Raw genomic sequence first — 20,435 nt, 5'->3', positions numbered from 1 at the left:
AAGTGGTTGAGACAAGTTGAGAAACAGCCACTTAAATTGCATCAGTGAACAGAACACAACACACAAATACATTCCAACGCACACATATCGCAGCTGTGTTTGATATTCCCAGCGCTCTTTGGGAAACATGAACACCCTTTTCTGATAATCTTCTCGGACTATTCCGGGCACGGCTTCTATTCAGCCCTGCCGGTGAAATCGATGCCAAGCCGGACGGAAATTTGGTTAGAGACACCGGGTGCGCTTGTAATCCCATCATGCTCAGAGTCGCAGACACATTTCAGCCAGAGTTAAATATGGTTGTTTGACGGGCCGCCGTGATCGATTTCTTCTTTTGGCTGTGTTATAACTCCATTGTGGGCCTGCAGAGCAGCTTTTATTGCCGCGGTGGCTCTCGAGGGCGGCGCTTATGTTGCACTAAACTCAGAGTCTGTGCGTGCAAATGGCAGCAATTAGAACGACACAAACTGAGCTCTGGAGAAACATCCGAGGAAGTGATGCATTGTTTACATGTAAGGCAAAAAAGATTTTATTGAAATGTTGCCAAACTGAGTGTTTAATTGGTGCTGTGTGTAAGTGTATGCCTTTAGATGATTTCACCCTCTCTGTCTTTTAAGATAAATAATAAATGACAAGGGACAAATAATAGCACATTCGAAATGTTAAAATATACCATCAGCTCCTGCAACACTGCAAACCTTTGAGGTTTGTATTGAGCCAGCAGGTCAATCTGTGACATTTAGATCTTCTGTTGGTCAAAAATCTTTTAGAAGTGGGCATTTCATAGCAGAATAGAGTCGGTCCTGAATGTGAGTTTACAGTCAGTTGAAGAGAGAATGAAAATGTTTTCCAGGAAGCAAAAGAATATAAACATGAGCCTATTTTAAATGGTGCAAGTTTACCAAATAAGCCAGGTTTAGTTTAGTTAGTCTGACTTATTGTAAGTTGAGCCTGGCTTATTTGGTAAACTTATTTTATGAAACAGGCCCCAGGATGCAGAGGCTGAATATCAAGTTTCAAGTTCCTTGAGAGTATTTTAAATTTTAAATTACATAAAAAAAAATTCCCCCCTGTTTTTTAAATCATTATTTTTTACTTTATTTTATTTTGCTGCTCCTACATTCAGATCAAACATTACAGTCACACTTTTTTTTTCTTTCCCTAGAATAGTCTGCACTAATGAAATGCTCACAATAGGAACCTGTTTTAAAAGAGTAAATTATTTCAATAATGATTTTATGTTGACTTAATTCAAGTTCATTGCACAGGTCATGTAGCGATTTTATTCTATTATCTTAATGCTATCTATTATTAATATTGTCAGTGTGACTAATATTTTATTCACTTAAGATAAATGTTTGAATTTAAACACATTTTATTGTTTATATTACACATTTTCCAATCAATTTCAATGGATTCCTTTTCATAACATGTTAATCAAAAATAGTAATATTTTGACATAGATTAGCATAATTTAAACCTACATTTACAAACTGAATAAGGAAGTCAAGTGAGGAAATCTCATTGGGAAATATAATTCCAAATGCAGATCCCAGATGAATCCTACTAATCAGATAGGGAGGTGTTGTGATTGCCTTTAGTTCTCTCAGTATATTGTAACTCTGGCACATATTGAATTCAGTAGGTTCCAGAATTCCCTGTTTTCCTCTACCTGCACATTCATATCCTCCATTTACGGCACTGGGACTCTCTACTCTCAATTCACATCAAACGTCCCTTGTGAGACGAGTGCAGACAAACAAATGAAGAATAAATAAAGCTGCGTTACAAATGTCAGCTTGTGCTCTTGGCAGCGTCGCATGGGAGTAAATAGAGCACCAAAATAATGAGACATTATGAGCAAGTGCAGTTTATCTCAGTGCGTGCAGGAGCGTGAATCAAACCTCTCGCTTTCCTGTGACTTCCAGAGGTTTATTGGAGAACATGGATCAGATTGTCAGAGTCTCACCCAGAGGACTGGGTCACTTTAGCTCTAGTTCACAATTGTGTTTCTTCTGCTTCACCTCACTCTGCCGTGTGTAAGGCCAACACAAGATTGGGTTAACCTCATTTTATACAAGAGTTTATAACATGCTGGTATGGAAATACAATATACTGTTTTGCAGGTGTGGTTGCTTCGGGTTTTCTTGGGTAGTTTGGGGAACAAAAATGGAAAATGTCATTAAAAATATTCTGCTTTATCTATTGTTTTTTCAACTTGGCACGTCATGTTCACTGATTGGCTAGAGTCAGAGTGCACAGGGTTCTTTTACAGTCTGTCTGGAAAGATAAGTTCGCAATATATCAAAATTGGTACACCGAGGACCTTTAAGGATGAGGTAATCATTGGATTTACCAAAAATTGGAAGGTTAGTGACATCAAATCTTTAAAAATATATTCAGAGTTTTATCTGCCTCAGGTTTTCTTTCTTTCTTTCTTTCTTTCTTTCTTTCTTTCTTTCTTTCTTTCTTTCTTTCTTTCTTTCATTTAAAGGATTTGTTTTGTTTAATTTTTTCACATTAAGACCATAAACATTTTTGTTTGCTTGTTTGTTTATTTTTACAAGTTATCTAAAACATTAGTTTCAACATTCTATTCTATTCTATTGTTTGGATGTAAATTGTCATGCAGACATTTGAGCTGATTTAGTTTTTGGATTTGCAAAGTTTACAAGGATACTGACAATAAATCTTTATAATACCTTCAGAAGTGTGTTTGAGACTGTCTCACAATTATGAGTTTCTTTTCATCAGTTTATTTTACAGTATATTATTTTATTTTATTTTAATTTGTTTATTTTCCCCACGATTTTAATATATTTTATTTGTTTATTTTATTTTTATTTTTTTATTTTATTTTAAGTCATTTAAGAGACAAAATCATTACATTTCAATGAAACACTACAAAAACAAACTTTTTTGTCTGTCATGTAGCAATTAGTTATTCTGTTCTATTCTACAAACATTTCTATTCAGCTAGTGACAACAGATCTTTCAAACATAATGCAAGATTTCTTTAAGACCTAATGTATGTTAGTTTATAATATTTCTATAATAACCCTGTCTCTAACCTGTGCATATGAACTTTTATCGACACTTTAGATTAAAGCACAATATTAGGTTACCACATATCAGTGAGATTGCTTTTCCTGTCTAAAATGGCAAAATAAGCTGCATTATGGAGCTGCCCTTATGACATCCATCAACGCGAGACTATCCACAGCATATTTGGTTTCTTTCGTCTGAATTATATTTGTAAAATAATCAATCCTTATTACTTTTGGACGAACAGACTCATAATTTTTACAGCTCACAGAGACTGCCGTATCATCATTTGAATGACTTTTCTTCAATGCTGACTTATTATTGTTGCATAGATGATAATTTCAGATCAACATGCCTCTAAATGGCACATTAAATCCAAAACTGGTGGCTTTGCGGGCCGTTCTTGGCCAGAATGAGCTGCAGCGTGGACCAGATCGTAGTCATAAGTTTGTTTTAACGAGTTCAACCCATCCATCTCGCTTCCTCTTTGGCAGACGGTTTTCTCTCTCTCTAACTCTCTCCGTTGTCAGCTCACACTTTTGACATCCATGACAGCGCTTGGATGCAGATTGCCATTTTGGATGGTGATTGCCCATCGGATTGCCATATGGTAATGTCCCCGCTGGACAATGCAACAGGATGCTAAGTGGCTCTGGAACGGGAACCAGCCGGGCTCGAGTTAACGCCTCTCACGTCTAATTGAGAGCCGGCACAAAGCCGTTCCTCCATCTCAAGCCCATTCAGATCATCTATTGTTTTAGAGCTGCCTCTTGCTGCACAATAAAGCGCTTTATTTCTCATCGGCCTTGACAGCGAGAGGGAAGAGGCTGCTATTTTTAAAAGCATGTGGGTGACCGCGTTAGCTAAAAAAACGCTCGCATTACACCAGCTAGTGCAGAGAAGAAGAAAGAATGGGAGGGAGAGAGAGAGAGAGAGAGAGAGAGAGAGAGAGACAGACACGGCACGGCACGCTTGGGCATTCAACAATTTGCAGCTGCACAATCCTGACTTCTCATTACACGGAAAATCCACTCCCATCATCCACAACGCTCCTTCAGACACCACCTCCTATATTTTATTTAAAGCTCTGTCTGTGAATAGTATTACCATTAAACACAGGAAAACAGCCATCAGCCATTCTCTTGCTAATGTACTGGATGATGTAGTCACATATCATGAAGTTAGAAGTTAGTTCTGTGCGTTTTACCCCTCTTTCTCTCACGGCTACTGCATCCGATGCGATTTACCGTTCATGGCCATTTAGGAAGACACATTTGCGGCTTGCTTCCGCTCCCTGTGAAAAAGAAAAAAAGATTTGCATTAGATGACCTGGATGTTCCCTGCCAGTTCGTTAGAATTGGCGGTGCTTGATGGATGGTTATAGATTTGCTGCTCCAGCAGCATTTGGCCCTAATTGGAGTCTTATCTTGACATCTGTAAATATATGGGCATTGCCTGGTCTGTCAAATGCATTAGCTATTGTGGTGGTGGCACCTCATTTGTTTTCACCACAAAATACTTTTGCACACCACGTGCAGCCAGAGTTTCATAAACACGATGTGTTTACAGCTTTATGGGAAAGCCTGGTGACATTTTTGGATGCCCAGTGCTGGAAAAACTTTAATGCTGGTAATGTAGTGGTGATTAAGCATTTTTGTAGCTGTTTTTGTCTTGCTGAGTACACCCTGTTATGATAAAATAGGTATCAAATGTTCTTTCATGTTCATTTAATACTTTACATGCTAAATAGTTGAACTTTTCCTCACTTCTGCAGCCAAAATAATAAATTAATATATCAGCAAATTTCTGTCATTTGCATCAGCAGTGGAGTTACTTGGCAAATCCAGACAATAGTTTCTAGCAAGATTATAATTACTTTAAAGTACTCCAGCATTAATAGCTAATGCCACAAATTCGGGCATAGAGAGACTAGATTTATAGAGTTAATGTGTTTTATCACTAATAGCACAGTGATTAGTGATTGTTACCTCATAGTACTTCTGTATGAGTGTCTCCAGAGTGTTCAAATAACTGTGGAACACTTCTTATTGCTTTATCACGACCAGAGCCATTTATCTGCATTAATGCTGACAGCCTGAATGTGTTTGCATGTGGCAGGAAACAGTCTCCGCTTTAAACTACCTGATGCATGTATGCATGTATGCATGTGCTTAAAGGAATATTTATCCCTAAAATGAATATTACTTACTCTCAGGCAATCCAATACGTATGAATTTGTTTCTTCATGGGAACAGATTTGGAAACATTTAGCAAAACAATATTTGCTTACCAATGGATAATTTGCAGTGAATGGGTGCCGTCAGAATGAGAGTCCAAACAGCTGATAAAAACATCACAATAATCCACAGCACTCCAGTCCATCAATAACATCTTGAGAAGCAAAAATCTGTGTCTTTTTAGAAACAAATTAATCAAGACATTTTTAATTTCAAACTGTTGCTTCCGACTAAAAAAAAGTCAGCAGTCTTTTTACAGTAAAAAAAAAGTAAAATAAATATGCACAGATCAAGCATCATTAACAAACCAAACAAATGTTCACTATTTCTTTAATGATCAAAAATACAAATCAGTGGATGTTTGAGCGTGACGTTGATGATGGATGGTTGTGTCACATGGTGTCAGGTTTCAGTGGGCGGGGCTAAGAGTGTGACTCAGCATGGTTGTGTTGTTGGGTGGCACTCTTTGCTTTCAGCTGATGCTAACATTCAGCTCACTATTTAATATAAACAACCTTGTGTACATTTCCCTGTGGGAACTTTTGCTTCGCATCAACTTCTCGTAATATACTGTAAGCTAATTAGTGTTTCCTAAAGCAATCATCGCTGTTATTATAGCTCATACTTGGTTACAAACAACTAATGTGCTGCATTAAACTTTTATGCATAATTATGTGTGATACAGATATTCTGTGTGACCATCTGAATTTGTGTACTGTCTGGCTACATACTACAACTGAATTTGAACTAAACTTTGTGAAAGTAAAAAAAAGTTTGTTTTATATTGTATGAATATGAGAATGAAATTGGGGTGTGTCACATCTGCCATCTTATTACTATCAAATACTTCACTATCAATCACAAATCCATCAAATGTGCACTTCAGTATCTGGGTGGTGGAATAGGTCATCTGGGTACTTTTCCAGCTGTTTTATCAGAACCTAGCAACCACCCAATATGTTCTAAACTTTGTAATTTTACTGGGAAAAGACTGAAAATGGCAAGTAAATGTTTATTAATTTAAAATATTATTATATTATATAAATATTTATTTATTTTAATTGGTTTACTGTAAGTTCCTTTACTCCATACCGAAAACTCTACATTAAATATTTTTTTATAGATTTAATGGGACATTTCATGTAATTGACAGTAAACTAATTATTTTACATTTTTAAGTTTTTGGAAGTGGAAAAAGAACAAGTTATCTTAAAATTTCACAAATTAATGTAAATTTACATTCTCTGAATTCCTCGTGTAACACTTCATATTTGATGGTTTTCCATTGAAATTACTATGTTTATATCCGTTCTTATTAGTTATACACATAAGGGTTTTATGTTGCATCTTACATTGATAAATTAATCTTTATAGCATTATTTCAGTGTTGTGTGTTACTATGGTGTTTTATATATTAGTATTTTCCTCAGTTTGTGGAAAAGCTGTTTGTGATGATTATTTAATTATTTATTTGTTTGTTTATGTATTTATTTATTTATTGCTTGGTAATTTCCTAAGTAATTTTCTGACAAGTTTTGTACACTTATTATACACACACACACACACACACACACACACACACACACACACATATATATATATAACCTAAAATGTGCCTTTTTCATGAGCAAGCATGACTCGCAAACACTAATAATAAACAATTTGCAAATGCACAATGCACACTTACTGTCATACCAAGCATATTCCTCCGATTTGACCTTAAAATCAGAATTGCAGCATTAATCCAGAGCTGGTAAATGAAAACAGGCATGTCTGCTGTGACTCAACATGAACAGCTGGTACACAGGGTGGGTTATTTTTTCCCCAGAGACTTTCTTGTTGATTGGAGGATGTTCCATGTTTCTCTCTGTCGTGCTGAGAGTAGTGTGATAACAGAGTTTGTGTGGAATGCACAATTGTTCAAGCTGTGTGTATTTTGTGGTGTGTGCGCGTGTTGGGTGGATGAGATCTGACGAAAGCCATCAGACAGTTTTGCGGATGTCTGACGGCAACAAACACATCTGCGTGCAGCCTGGAGTAGATAAACAAGCATTTACTCAGACTATAGCACCAGAAACATGCAGTAAGCTCCTCAACCTGTCTGTGTCATTTAGCAGTACAGTGGCCAGACCTCCAGTTCATCTCAGACTCAGCTCTCACAGACTGGCATGAATGTGTTCTCATACTGCAGTCTCTGTAAATGGACTTCATATAACGTCTTTTCACACTTATGCACATGATTCTTAACTATGACATGTTGGAGCCTGGACCTAGGAGTTGTAACGGTAGTGTGGGTTCAGCTAAATGCAATCCTCTTTATCAAAATGGAGCAGATATGCATTCACAGCTTGTAAGAGTAAAAAAAAAAAAAAATAAATAAATAAAAAAAATAAATAAGTGTTCTTGCAGAAGATTAAAAGAGGAAACTAAATTGGCAGAATTCAGAAATAGTGTCCAAACAGCAAGGGGTATGTTTTTGCCTATATGTATATACCATTAATTAAAGGGGCACTATTTATCATGTGCTATGCTTCTACCACCCATTAAGGCAAGTGGGTTATGTCTCTCTACCCTCTGCGAGAGAGAGAGAGAGAGAGAGAGAGAGAGAGAGAGAGAGAGAGAGATTTTAGTTTGATATTTTATGTCAGTGTGTGTTTATATTTGTGCAATTATTTGTTTATTTATTTATATAATATAATTGTACATACATTTTTTTTTAGTGCGGTCAAATGATTAATCACAATTAATCACATCCAAAATAAAGGTTTTCTTTTGCATAATATATGTGTGTGTATATTTATTATGTATACATAAATACAAAAACATGGATCTATATATTTAAGAAAAATATGTTTAGATATTAATATATATTTATATATATATATATATATATATATATATATATATATATATATATATATATATATATATATATATATATATACAGTATATATTTTTTATTTTGTTGTTTTATATGTTGTTATTTATTTTTCTTTATTTATTATTATTATTATTTAAGAACCATGTTCTTGCTGCCTTCGTGGGCTGGATTTTCTAGCATAGGTGGATTTGGACAGTTTGGTCAGATGTCGTTGTAATTACCCGGCTGCTCCAGACCTGAATCCATCACTGCACATGAATCTGGCATTAGCTGTGGTATCCACTTACCTCTAGTCTGGGGTTGCCTAGCGCAGTGACCACAGTAACCAAGCAACATCAGAATTCACATATTACACTGCAGTCAAGGTCTTACCTGAGTGGGCACTGTTATGGATGCTCCAGCCACATTTAGCAAACTATCTCTGCTTTCACCGAGTTAATATGAGCAGGTTGTGTCAAACAAACTTGGTTCAAAACACAATTTTTGAGCATTTGACTACAGCTTATTATCAAAAGCACCAAATGTCATATAGTTAAAATCATTATTCCTTATAAGATACAGTTTTCTGATTGTTTCAGGTTGTTTCGTTTGCATGCATGCTTTTACATGAATTATGCTAAAACAGAACCATACACCTGCATTTCTGTGTTTATATTATTTTATATTATTATTTTGCTTTTTATTTTATGATTTTAATTTATTTATTTAGACTTCAGAAACAGATATGTTCACAGTAAACCACCAGAATGGTAGTAATGTGTTTAATCCGTGAATGACCTTTACCAGATAAACGAACCCATCTAAAGCAGTTTACATGATCTTCCATTGTTATCAGGTTATTAAGCATAACTTGTGTAAGATAATGCATGCAAACACACTAAGGTCACATAAATGGCTTAAACAGTGTCTTTCATTGGAGCAAAAGGTAACTGATTTAAATATATCACATCTTGAAAATCGGACTTTTCCAGGTTTTAAGTGCTTTAATCAGGTTCCAGGTGCATCTACCAACCAAGAAATCGTAAAAAAGATTAACCCAGTAACTTTGTCTTGGTAAGCCTTTTCCTGCAAGTGTCAATAGTGATGTTGCAAAGGGATCTCATTATAATATTACTGCCCCTTAAACTGTAAGATTCCACCCACAGCTCCGTCATTTTGATTTTGCAAGCAACAACGGTGTACCAGCTCTAAAGCCATGGCAAAAGTTTGAGCAAAACATGCTAACCGTTCTGTCTTTGGCTGCACAGACGAGCACAGAACACTGTTTAGAGTCCCATCCTCAGAGGAGACAACAGAGCAGTGGATTTATTGATTTATTTACTGTATATTGCTGCTGCCACACAGATCTAAAATAAACATGCAATTTATATCCCAGCTGTATAACCAACAGTCTTTGTAGCACTTAGAATCAAAACATATGTTTTTTAGCAGTTACAAGCTGTAAAGGCACTTCCCTATTCTGTAAAAAGGGGCGGGGAGCAGCAGCTCATTTGCATTTAAAGGTACATGCTCTAATTTTGGGGGTATTTTGAGCTGAAACATCACAGACACATTCTGGGGATAGCTGAAACTTATATTAGATATTGTAAAAAGGGGCATAATATGTCTCCTTTAAGCAAAACACCTGGATTTCTGCACGTTCCCTTGATTTTTCTTTGCATGTTAATGCCTTTATGAGTATTCAGTCAGCTTGTTCAATGAGCTCATGTCACAAGGTGACGATCTTTAGGGGCGGAACCAAAATTCGGGAAGTTTGGTTCCGCCCGGAAGCGTTTCCGCCCGGACCGGAAAAACAGAACACCGGAACTTCCGGTAGCGCCGTAAGAAGGAAAATCAGGGAATTCGATGCACCTGTGCCTAGTTAGGGACAGCGGTTGGTGATTGGAGGATACGCTGGACAAGGCAGTACTTAAGGCCAAGTTATTTCCCAGTCTGGGAAGCTCTTTTTGGTGTGTGTGAAGCACTGGGTTGTGCCCGTCTTGGTACGCTGCTGGTAGCTGTCTAACTCTCTCTCTCCCTCAGGCTGGAATTGTATGATTGTGAAGACATCGCGAACCTTAAAGGTTGAGAAGTGAACAGATTATACGGCGAACTGAGACGACGTGAAAAAGGGGATTGGAAGTGGCATTGATGTGAGTACTAAGAGCCAGTCGAAAGTGCCCTGTATATTGACCTGGCGTTGTGTAGATCTCTCCAGGAGGAGGAGGGCGGCCCTACCCCTAATATAGTGTGGTGGGAGAGCCGAAGGAATACTTATTGAAGTAGTCACAACGACGACATCACTAGCTAGGCCGCATATTCCATCGCCAGATCCGAACCAAGCGAAGTGAAGGAAGACGGGTGTCCTTTCCGTACACTGAGTGTGGTGGGTGAGTCTTCGTGCTGTGAAAACCTATAATTTTGACGTGGTGCTGTATATTGCTGTGGGCTGCTGTGTATTGCCGTGTGTCCTGTCAGATAAACCCCCGCCTTCACGCACTTCGGCGTGGGAGGACAAGGAGATTGCTGGTCCTAGCCTAGTTCAGTACAGTATATGTTGTGAGCGTGCTTCAGATCTCCGGAGATAGCACGGTACGCTGTGTCCAGCCCAGAGGTGAAAGCCATCCAAAGCAGAGTAACTGTGTTTTGTGTCCAAGTTGATACCTGTGGAGAGGAAAGGAAAGAGAGTGAGTAACACAAGGAGAAACAGAGGAAACCTGTACTTACAGTGCGCTGTGTTCAGCCCAGAGGTGAGAGCCATTCAAAGCAAACTAACTGTGCTATTGTGCCCAAGTTGATACCTGTGGAGAGAAAAGGAGAGAGAGAGTGAATAACACGAGGAGGAATAGAGCGAACCCTGTACTTACAGTACGCTGTGTCCAGCCCAGAGGTGAAAGCCATCCAAAGCAGAGTAACTGTGTTTTGTGTCCAAGTTGATACCTGTGGAGAGGAAAGGAAAGAGAGTGAGTAACACAAGGAGAAACAGAGGAAACCTGTACTTACAGTGCGCTGTGTTCAGCCCAGAGGTGAGAGCCATTCAAAGCAAACTAACGGTGCTATTGTGCCCAAGTTGATATCTGTGGAGAGAAAAGGAGAGAGAGGGAATAACACGAGGAGGAATAGAGCGAACCCTGTACTTACAGTACGCTGTGTCCAGCCCAGAGGTGAGAGCCATTTAAAGCAAACTAACTGTGCTATTGTGCCCAAGTTGATACCTGTGGAGAGAAAAGGAGAGAGAGTGAATAACACGAGGAGGAATAGAGCGAACCCTGTACTTACAGTACGCTGTGTCCAGCCCAGAGGTGAGAGCCATTCAAAGCAAACTAACTGTGCTATTGTGCCCAAGTTGATACCTGTGGAGAGAAAAGGAGAGAGAGTGGGTAACACGAGGAGAGACTGAGGAAACCTGTACTTACGCCGCTGCCTGTGGAGAAAGAGAAAGCGAGTGAGCACCCAAGGAACGAACTGTGTGAACCAGTACTTACTGTGAGCTGTAATCAGCGAAGAGGTGAGAGCAGAACCAAGCTGAACTAACTGTGCCTGTGTGTCCCAGCCGTTGCCTGTGGAGAAAGAGAAAGCGAGTGAGCACCCAAGGAACGAACTGTGTGAACCAGTACTTACTGTGAGCTGTAATCAGCGAAGAGGTGAGAGCAAAACCAAGCTGAATTAACTGTGCCTGTGTGTCCCAGCCGTTGCCTGTGGAGAAAGAGAAAGCGAGTGAGCACCCAAGGAACGAACTGTGTGAACCAGTACTTACTGTGAGCTGTAATCAGCGAAGAGGTGAGAGCAAAACCAAGCTGAATTAACTGTGCCTGTGTGTCCCAGCCGTTGCCTGTGGAGAAAGAGAAAGAGCCCGTTGCCTGTGGAGGAAGAGAAAGAGAGTGAGCACCTCGAGAACGAACTGTGTGAACCAGTACTTACCGTGAGCTGTATTCAGCGAAGAGGAGGAAGAAGGAGGGCGCTACGGATACCTAAGACTCAGGCCGGGGCCCGAGTCCTACGCCCCGGATCCCCGTGGCCCCCTTCCTCCCTGACCTCTTCCCGGCCATAGCCCATCTGGAGGGCCGAGTCAGAGTTTAGTTTTAATTGCCCTTTCCCTATTCCCCAAGCTATTTTTAGATATTTAAATAAAGATTGTTTTATCACTTACTTGTTCTCGTGTTGTTTGGCCATTGGGTCGGGTTTGGGGACCTCCTCGAGGTGGAAGTTGAGAAGGGGTGTGGCTTAGTTAAAGCATAGCCAGCCCCTGGGTGTGACAGATTTGGCGTAGTCGGCAGGATTTCCACCTCGAGTTGAGTAACCAAGGTCGTCCAATGACCGACAACGCGGGGCTTTCAGCCCAACCCCGTGCCATGCCCGTTTTTATGGGGAGCCCCTGGATTCAAAAATATGGGGGGACAGAATCCGAGGTACGATTGTCTGAATGGAAGGCTCAACTAGAGTACTTGGCCGACCTACAGGGCCTTAGTGCAGCCCAGCGGCTTCAATTTGTGTTAAACTCCCTGGATGGAGAAGCGCGGCGAGAGGTGCATGCCGCCCCCGAAGCCGTTAGAGCCAACGCCCAAACCGTGTTCCAGTTCCTCACTGAACAGTATGGTGACCACACCCCCGTAGCTGTCCTTCGCTCCCAGTTCTTCAATTGTAAGCAGGGCCCCCGCCAACCGATTAGAGCTTTCGCCCTGAGGTTGCGAGAGCAATTCGCCCGACTACAGACCCGTCGGGACCACGGGTTGGGAGATGGAGAGACTCTATTGCGGGACCAGTTTCTTCTGGGGTTGAAGGAGGGTCCGGTGAGACAGAGCCTACGTATCCAGTTTCGAAGGGACCCGGGTCTTACGTTCGAAGATCTGAAGAAAGAGGCACTGGCCTTGGAAGGTGATGAGACTGAGGTGAGTGGTTCCCCAGTGTGTGCGGTTGTCAGTGAAGTAGCACCAGCACAACCCGGAGGCCCTGACTGGAAGCAAGCACTGAAGGCTGAACTTTTGAAAGATGTCCGCGATCAGATGTCTGAACTGTCTAAAGCCCTCGTAGGAGAATTGCGCCAAGGACGGGCGCGGGAGGAACCACGGCCGGCGCCCCGAGACCGAGTGTACTCAGAGGGAGGCCGAGAGCCGTTCAGGCGCCCGAACCACTTTAACCGGCCCCGTTTCGAATGGGACGAGCAAGGGCGACCCATCTGTAACCGCTGTGGCAAACCAGGTCACTATAGCCGTCAGTGTGGGCCCCGCAGGGCGTCAGAAGGGGGTTTTTAGGTCGGCCGGCCACTGTGGGTCGTGTGGCCGGGACCCCTCGAGAAGACCCTGGAAGAGGATATGGCTCTAGGAGCCAGATGATTGGGCGTAGCCCCGTGGCGAAGGTGAGAGTGTGCGGCAAGGAGATTCAATGCCTGGTAGACACAGGCTCCCAAGTGACGTTGTTTGCTGAGAGTTTATCCGAAGAAGTGTTTGGGAAACAAGGGGCACCAGGGGCGGAGGCCCCCTGGCTTACTCTGAAGGGCGCAAACGGCCTCGACATCCCATATATTGGCTACCGATTGACGGACCTAGAGGTTCACGGAGTGATGGTCCCCCAGAAAGGTGTGATTATCGTGCAAGACCATTGTCTGGGTGCACATCGAGCCCTGTTGGGCATGAATGTCCTCGCTGATTGCTGGGAAGAGCTATTTCGGGCTAGGCCCGTATCGAAGATACCACCTGCAGAGAGGCCCAAGTGGGAGTGTGTGGGAGCTGACTGTCGAAGGGTGCAAATGAGCCAAGTCCGCAGGGAACAGGAAGAGGTAGGAAGAGTGATGTGTCGTTTTGCTTTGTCTGTCCCCGCAAAAAGTGAGGCTGTTGTGTGGGCGCGAGTACCGCCCCGAAGAGCGGGCCCAGAAGAGTGGGTGCTGGTGGAGCCCCATGTGGATTGTCCACAAGTGGAAGTGGCACGAGGATTATCGACGGTCCGGCGGGGGAGAGTCCCCGTGAGGATACGGAATGTACATCCATACGCGGTGCAACTACATCGGCACCAACGATTAGCCCGTCTGACAACGGTTACATCCCACCAAGTAAGGGAAGAGAGGGATATTAGTTTTCGTCAGGTGTGCCCCACTGTCATCGAGGTGGCCCTGACACAAGTAGACACCCCATGGGGTGGTATGGAGAGGAGTGTGCCGAGCCACCTGGCGGGTGAGTCGTTACAAGGGGAGGATTTAGAGCAAGCACAGACACAGAAGTTACAGGCCCTCCTTCGGAGATGGCAGCATGTGTTCGCCACCCACGACGAAGACTACGGATGCACCCAGGTGGTACAACATCATATACCTACCGGGGATGCAGGGCCCAGCCGGGAGAGGTATCGCCCAATTCCGCCCACTTTGTATACCGAGGTACGTACACTCCTGCAAGGCATGCTGAAGCAAGGAGTTGTTAGGGAAAGCAGCAGCCCGTGGGCGGCCCCCATAGTGCTGGTGCAAAAGAAGACGGGGGCTTGGAGATTCTGCGTGGACTACCGTAAGCTGAACCTCGTGACTAAGAAAGACGCTTTCCCTTTGCCACGGATCGAAGATTCGCTTGCCAGCCTCACGCAGTCGGCATGGTACTCTACCCTAGATTTGGCCAGTGGCTACTGGCAGGTGCAGGTGGCCGAAGCAGACCGGGAGAAGACTGCCTTTACAACCCCGTTTGGACTATTTGAATGGGACCGGATGCCTTTCGGGCTCTGTAACGCTCCGGCCACCTTCCAGCGGCTGATGCAGCGGTGCTTGGGAGGTCAGTTAATGGAGTCAGTATTAGTTTACCTGGATGATGTGATTGTCTACTCCCCAGATTTTGATTCACACCTGAGGCACCTCGAGGAAGTCTTTCGGGCCATGGAGAAGTACGGATTGAAACTACAGCCCAATAAGTGTCACTTACTACGGAGAGAAGTCAACTTTCTGGGCCACGTGGTCAGTGCGGCTGGAGTGTCCGTAGATCCTGGAAAGGTATCGGCCGTGAAGGACTGGAAGGCCCCGAGGACAGTGAGGCAAGTGCGATCCTTTTTAGGATTTGTGGGATACTATAGGCGTTTCATAAAGGACTTTTCAAAAATTGCTAAACCCCTTAATCAGTTGCTGGTTGGCACAGGTCGTAACCGGGGCCGGGGGTCGCCCAACGTAGACTGGGATGCAAATTGTGAGTCGGCGTTCCAGACATTGAAGCAGGAGCTGCTACAGGCCCCTATCTTGGCATACGCAGATTTCACAAAACCATTCCTTTTGTATACAGAGGCCAGCAATCTCGGGCTGGGAGCGGTGTTGGCTCAACGGCAGGACGGAGTTGAGAGGGTCATCGCGTACGCCAGCCGGAGCCTCCACCCAGCCGAGAGGAACGATGCGAACTATAGTTCTTTCAAATTGGAGCTGCTGGCGTTGAAGTGGGCCCTAAGTGAGAAATTTAAAGACTACCTCTGGGGTGCCAAGGTGACGATCATTACAGACAATAACCCATTAGTACACTTACAGACGGCGAAGCTGGGAGCCGTGGAGCAGCGGTGGGTGGCCCAACTGGCCAACTTTGACTATCAACTACAGTACCGACCAGGGCGTGAACACACGAACGCGGACGTCCTCTCAAGGCTGCCCGAAGCGGAAAGCCCCGGAGGGGCCAGCCCGGAGGAGGGCTATATGGTAGGAGCAGTAGAGGCACCAGGCAGCAGACAAGAGGCCGTGCCTGAGAACTGGGGATGGGATCCCCGTCGGTGGAGGGAGAGACAGGCCAGGGATCAAGATGTGCGGCTGGTAAGAGAATGGCTGGAACAGGGCCGACGGCTGACGCCAGCGGAGAGGTTAGCCCAGACGGATACTGGGAGGAGGCTGCTGGGGCAATGGGACAGGCTGGAGCTGAGAGATGGCGTTTTGTGCAGAAGGGTCAGTGACCCGAAGTTGGGCGAAGAAGTACGCCAGATCGTGGTACCCGCAGATGAGGTAACGGCTTTAGTTTCGGCGTACCACAACCAGTTGGGGCATCAGGGACAGGAGAGGACCGTGTCCCTGCTTAGGAGATTCTTCTTTTGGCCCGGGCTAGAGGCATCGGTGCACGCCCTAATTCAAGCTTGCCCGAGATGCATATTGTTTAAGTCCAGACGGGAGGTCCGAGCGCCAATGGTACCCATCCATGCGAAGGCCCCCCTTCATATCATGGCTATGGACTTCTTGACACTGGGCCGACCACGAGATCGCTACCAGAACATCTTGGTAATAACGGATTTGTTCACAAAGTACGCTTGGGCTATCCCCACCCTCGACCAGACTGCAACCACCACCGCTACAGTTTTATGGCGGGCCGTCTTCCAGACGTTCGGATGCCCGGAGTTTCTGCACTCCGATCAAGGAGCCAACTTTGAGTCCAGGGTAATTAGAGAACTATGCCAGTTGTACGGTTGCACGAAAACTCACACCACTTCGTATCATCCTCAGGGGAACGGCGGCTGTGAGAGATTCAATCAGACCCTATTGGGGCTGCTGGGGACCTTGGACCAACAACGGCAGGACGATTGGGTGAGTGCCTTGCCAAACCTCCTACAGGCCTATAACAACAGTATACATAGTACCACGGGTTACGCTCCCACTTACCTGATGTTTGGCAGACACATACGAATGCCTACTGACCTGGTCCTAGGAGTGATAGCCGACCAAGAGGAAGCAAGTGTAACGGAGTGGGTGGGGCGCCATCACCAGCGCTTGCATTTCGCCTACGAGCAGGTGTCAAAAAGGATACAGACGGCAGGAGAGAAAAGTAAGCGGTTGTATGATCGGACTGCTAGAGAAGCCCCTCTACTGCCAGGAGAGAGGGTGTTGGTGAGAGATAATCGGCGGCAGGGGAAGGGGAAACTGAGTGACCGTTGGGAGGCCACCCCTTATGTAGTCTGCCGGCAGCAGAGGCCGGGGCAGCCGGTCTATACCATCCGGCCAGAAGGGAAGTCAGGCCCCGACCGTGTGGTGCACCGGAACATGATTCGCCCATGCCCTAACTACCCTGAAGCCGTGGAAGAAGTCCCCACGGAACCTGTACCAGCGGCCCCCTGGATTGAAGGTTGGGCTGTGGTACCAGGGAGACCCGTGGTGGCACCACCCCCGATCGCCCCGAGAGAACCAGAAGCAGCCCCTGAACAAGCTGAGCCCGATTCACCAGTGAGACGATCCCAGCGAGAGAACCGAGGCCGACCCCCTGCCCGCTATGGGGAGTGGACAGTCCGAGGACGTTCTAGGGACTAGAACGGATTGGCGGGGGAGGATGTCACAAGGTGACGATCTTTAGGGGCGGAACCAAAATTCGGGAAGTTTGGTTCCGCCCGGAAGCGTTTCCGCCCGGACCGGAAAAACAGAACACCGGAACTTCCGGTAGCGCCGTAAGAAGGAAAATCAGGGAATTCGATGCACCTGTGCCTAGTTAGGGACAGCGGTTGGTGATTGGAGGATACGCTGGACAAGGCAGTACTTAAGGCCAAGTTATTTCCCAGTCTGGGAAGCTCTTTTTGGTGTGTGTGAAGCACTGGGTTGTGCCCGTCTTGGTACGCTGCTGGTAGCTGTCTAACTCTCTCTCTCCCTCAGGCTGGAATTGTATGATTGTGAAGACATCGCGAACCTTAAAGGTTGAGAAGTGAACAGATTATACGGCGAACTGAGACGACGTGAAAAAGGGGATTGGAAGTGGCATTGATGTGAGTACTAAGAGCCAGTCGAAAGTGCCCTGTATATTGACCTGGCGTTGTGTAGATCTCTCCAGGAGGAGGAGGGCGGCCCTACCCCTAATATAGTGTGGTGGGAGAGCCGAAGGAATACTTATTGAAGTAGTCACAACGACGACATCACTAGCTAGGCCGCATATTCCATCGCCAGATCCGAACCAAGCGAAGTGAAGGAAGACGGGTGTCCTTTCCGTACACTGAGTGTGGTGGGTGAGTCTTCGTGCTGTGAAAACCTATAATTTTGACGTGGTGCTGTATATTGCTGTGGGCTGCTGTGTATTGCCGTGTGTCCTGTCAGATAAACCCCCGCCTTCACGCACTTCGGCGTGGGAGGACAAGGAGATTGCTGGTCCTAGCCTAGTTCAGTACAGTATATGTTGTGAGCGTGCTTCAGATCTCCGGAGATAGCACGGTACGCTGTGTCCAGCCCAGAGGTGAAAGCCATCCAAAGCAGAGTAACTGTGTTTTGTGTCCAAGTTGATACCTGTGGAGAGGAAAGGAAAGAGAGTGAGTAACACAAGGAGAAACAGAGGAAACCTGTACTTACAGTGCGCTGTGTTCAGCCCAGAGGTGAGAGCCATTCAAAGCAAACTAACTGTGCTATTGTGCCCAAGTTGATACCTGTGGAGAGAAAAGGAGAGAGAGAGTGAATAACACGAGGAGGAATAGAGCGAACCCTGTACTTACAGTACGCTGTGTCCAGCCCAGAGGTGAAAGCCATCCAAAGCAGAGTAACTGTGTTTTGTGTCCAAGTTGATACCTGTGGAGAGGAAAGGAAAGAGAGTGAGTAACACAAGGAGAAACAGAGGAAACCTGTACTTACAGTGCGCTGTGTTCAGCCCAGAGGTGAGAGCCATTCAAAGCAAACTAACGGTGCTATTGTGCCCAAGTTGATATCTGTGGAGAGAAAAGGAGAGAGAGGGAATAACACGAGGAGGAATAGAGCGAACCCTGTACTTACAGTACGCTGTGTCCAGCCCAGAGGTGAGAGCCATTTAAAGCAAACTAACTGTGCTATTGTGCCCAAGTTGATACCTGTGGAGAGAAAAGGAGAGAGAGTGAATAACACGAGGAGGAATAGAGCGAACCCTGTACTTACAGTACGCTGTGTCCAGCCCAGAGGTGAGAGCCATTCAAAGCAAACTAACTGTGCTATTGTGCCCAAGTTGATACCTGTGGAGAGAAAAGGAGAGAGAGTGGGTAACACGAGGAGAGACTGAGGAAACCTGTACTTACGCCGCTGCCTGTGGAGAAAGAGAAAGCGAGTGAGCACCCAAGGAACGAACTGTGTGAACCAGTACTTACTGTGAGCTGTAATCAGCGAAGAGGTGAGAGCAGAACCAAGCTGAACTAACTGTGCCTGTGTGTCCCAGCCGTTGCCTGTGGAGAAAGAGAAAGCGAGTGAGCACCCAAGGAACGAACTGTGTGAACCAGTACTTACTGTGAGCTGTAATCAGCGAAGAGGTGAGAGCAAAACCAAGCTGAATTAACTGTGCCTGTGTGTCCCAGCCGTTGCCTGTGGAGAAAGAGAAAGCGAGTGAGCACCCAAGGAACGAACTGTGTGAACCAGTACTTACTGTGAGCTGTAATCAGCGAAGAGGTGAGAGCAAAACCAAGCTGAATTAACTGTGCCTGTGTGTCCCAGCCGTTGCCTGTGGAGAAAGAGAAAGAGCCCGTTGCCTGTGGAGGAAGAGAAAGAGAGTGAGCACCTCGAGAACGAACTGTGTGAACCAGTACTTACCGTGAGCTGTATTCAGCGAAGAGGAGGAAGAAGGAGGGCGCTACGGATACCTAAGACTCAGGCCGGGGCCCGAGTCCTACGCCCCGGATCCCCGTGGCCCCCTTCCTCCCTGACCTCTTCCCGGCCATAGCCCATCTGGAGGGCCGAGTCAGAGTTTAGTTTTAATTGCCCTTTCCCTATTCCCCAAGCTATTTTTAGATATTTAAATAAAGATTGTTTTATCACTTACTTGTTCTCGTGTTGTTTGGCCATTGGGTCGGGTTTGGGGACCTCCTCGAGGTGGAAGTTGAGAAGGGGTGTGGCTTAGTTAAAGCATAGCCAGCCCCTGGGTGTGACACTCACACCTGACTGTGAAACTGTTCTGAGGTCAAGACTGGAGAAAAATGCAATACAGTTTGAAATGGCACATAAACATGTTTTTCTTGCATTGCCAGTTTATTGATCTGCATTTAAACAAGTTTGTAAAATTAGCTGATTTTGTTTTGTATCATTATTTTGTCCATACAAATACAATCATTAGCTCTATTCTAAAACCCCATAGAGCTGCCTTGCTGTCAACTGCCTACACAGACATCTACCATCTGAAGTGATGGATTGAATTTCTTAATGGTTTTAGATCGATAATGCTGGTCGGTTACTAGTTCAAGCTCACTAAGGTTCAGGATAGACCAACTTGGCCATTGTAGGCATTTCTCTGGATGTGCCTTAAAAAAGCGATGTAATTTATGTAAAGTGTGGTTCTATCATAATTAATTATGTGTGCATAGACACTAAAACATAGGATATTGATGTATTGACACCATCTAAAATCGAAAATCATTTACATACAAACAACTTTACTAAA

The sequence above is a fragment of the Carassius carassius genome, chromosome 23 (assembly GCF_963082965.1).
Source record: "Carassius carassius chromosome 23, fCarCar2.1, whole genome shotgun sequence".
Taxonomy (NCBI): Eukaryota; Metazoa; Chordata; class Actinopteri; order Cypriniformes; family Cyprinidae; genus Carassius; species Carassius carassius.
Note: the sequence above shows the minus strand (reverse complement) of the source record.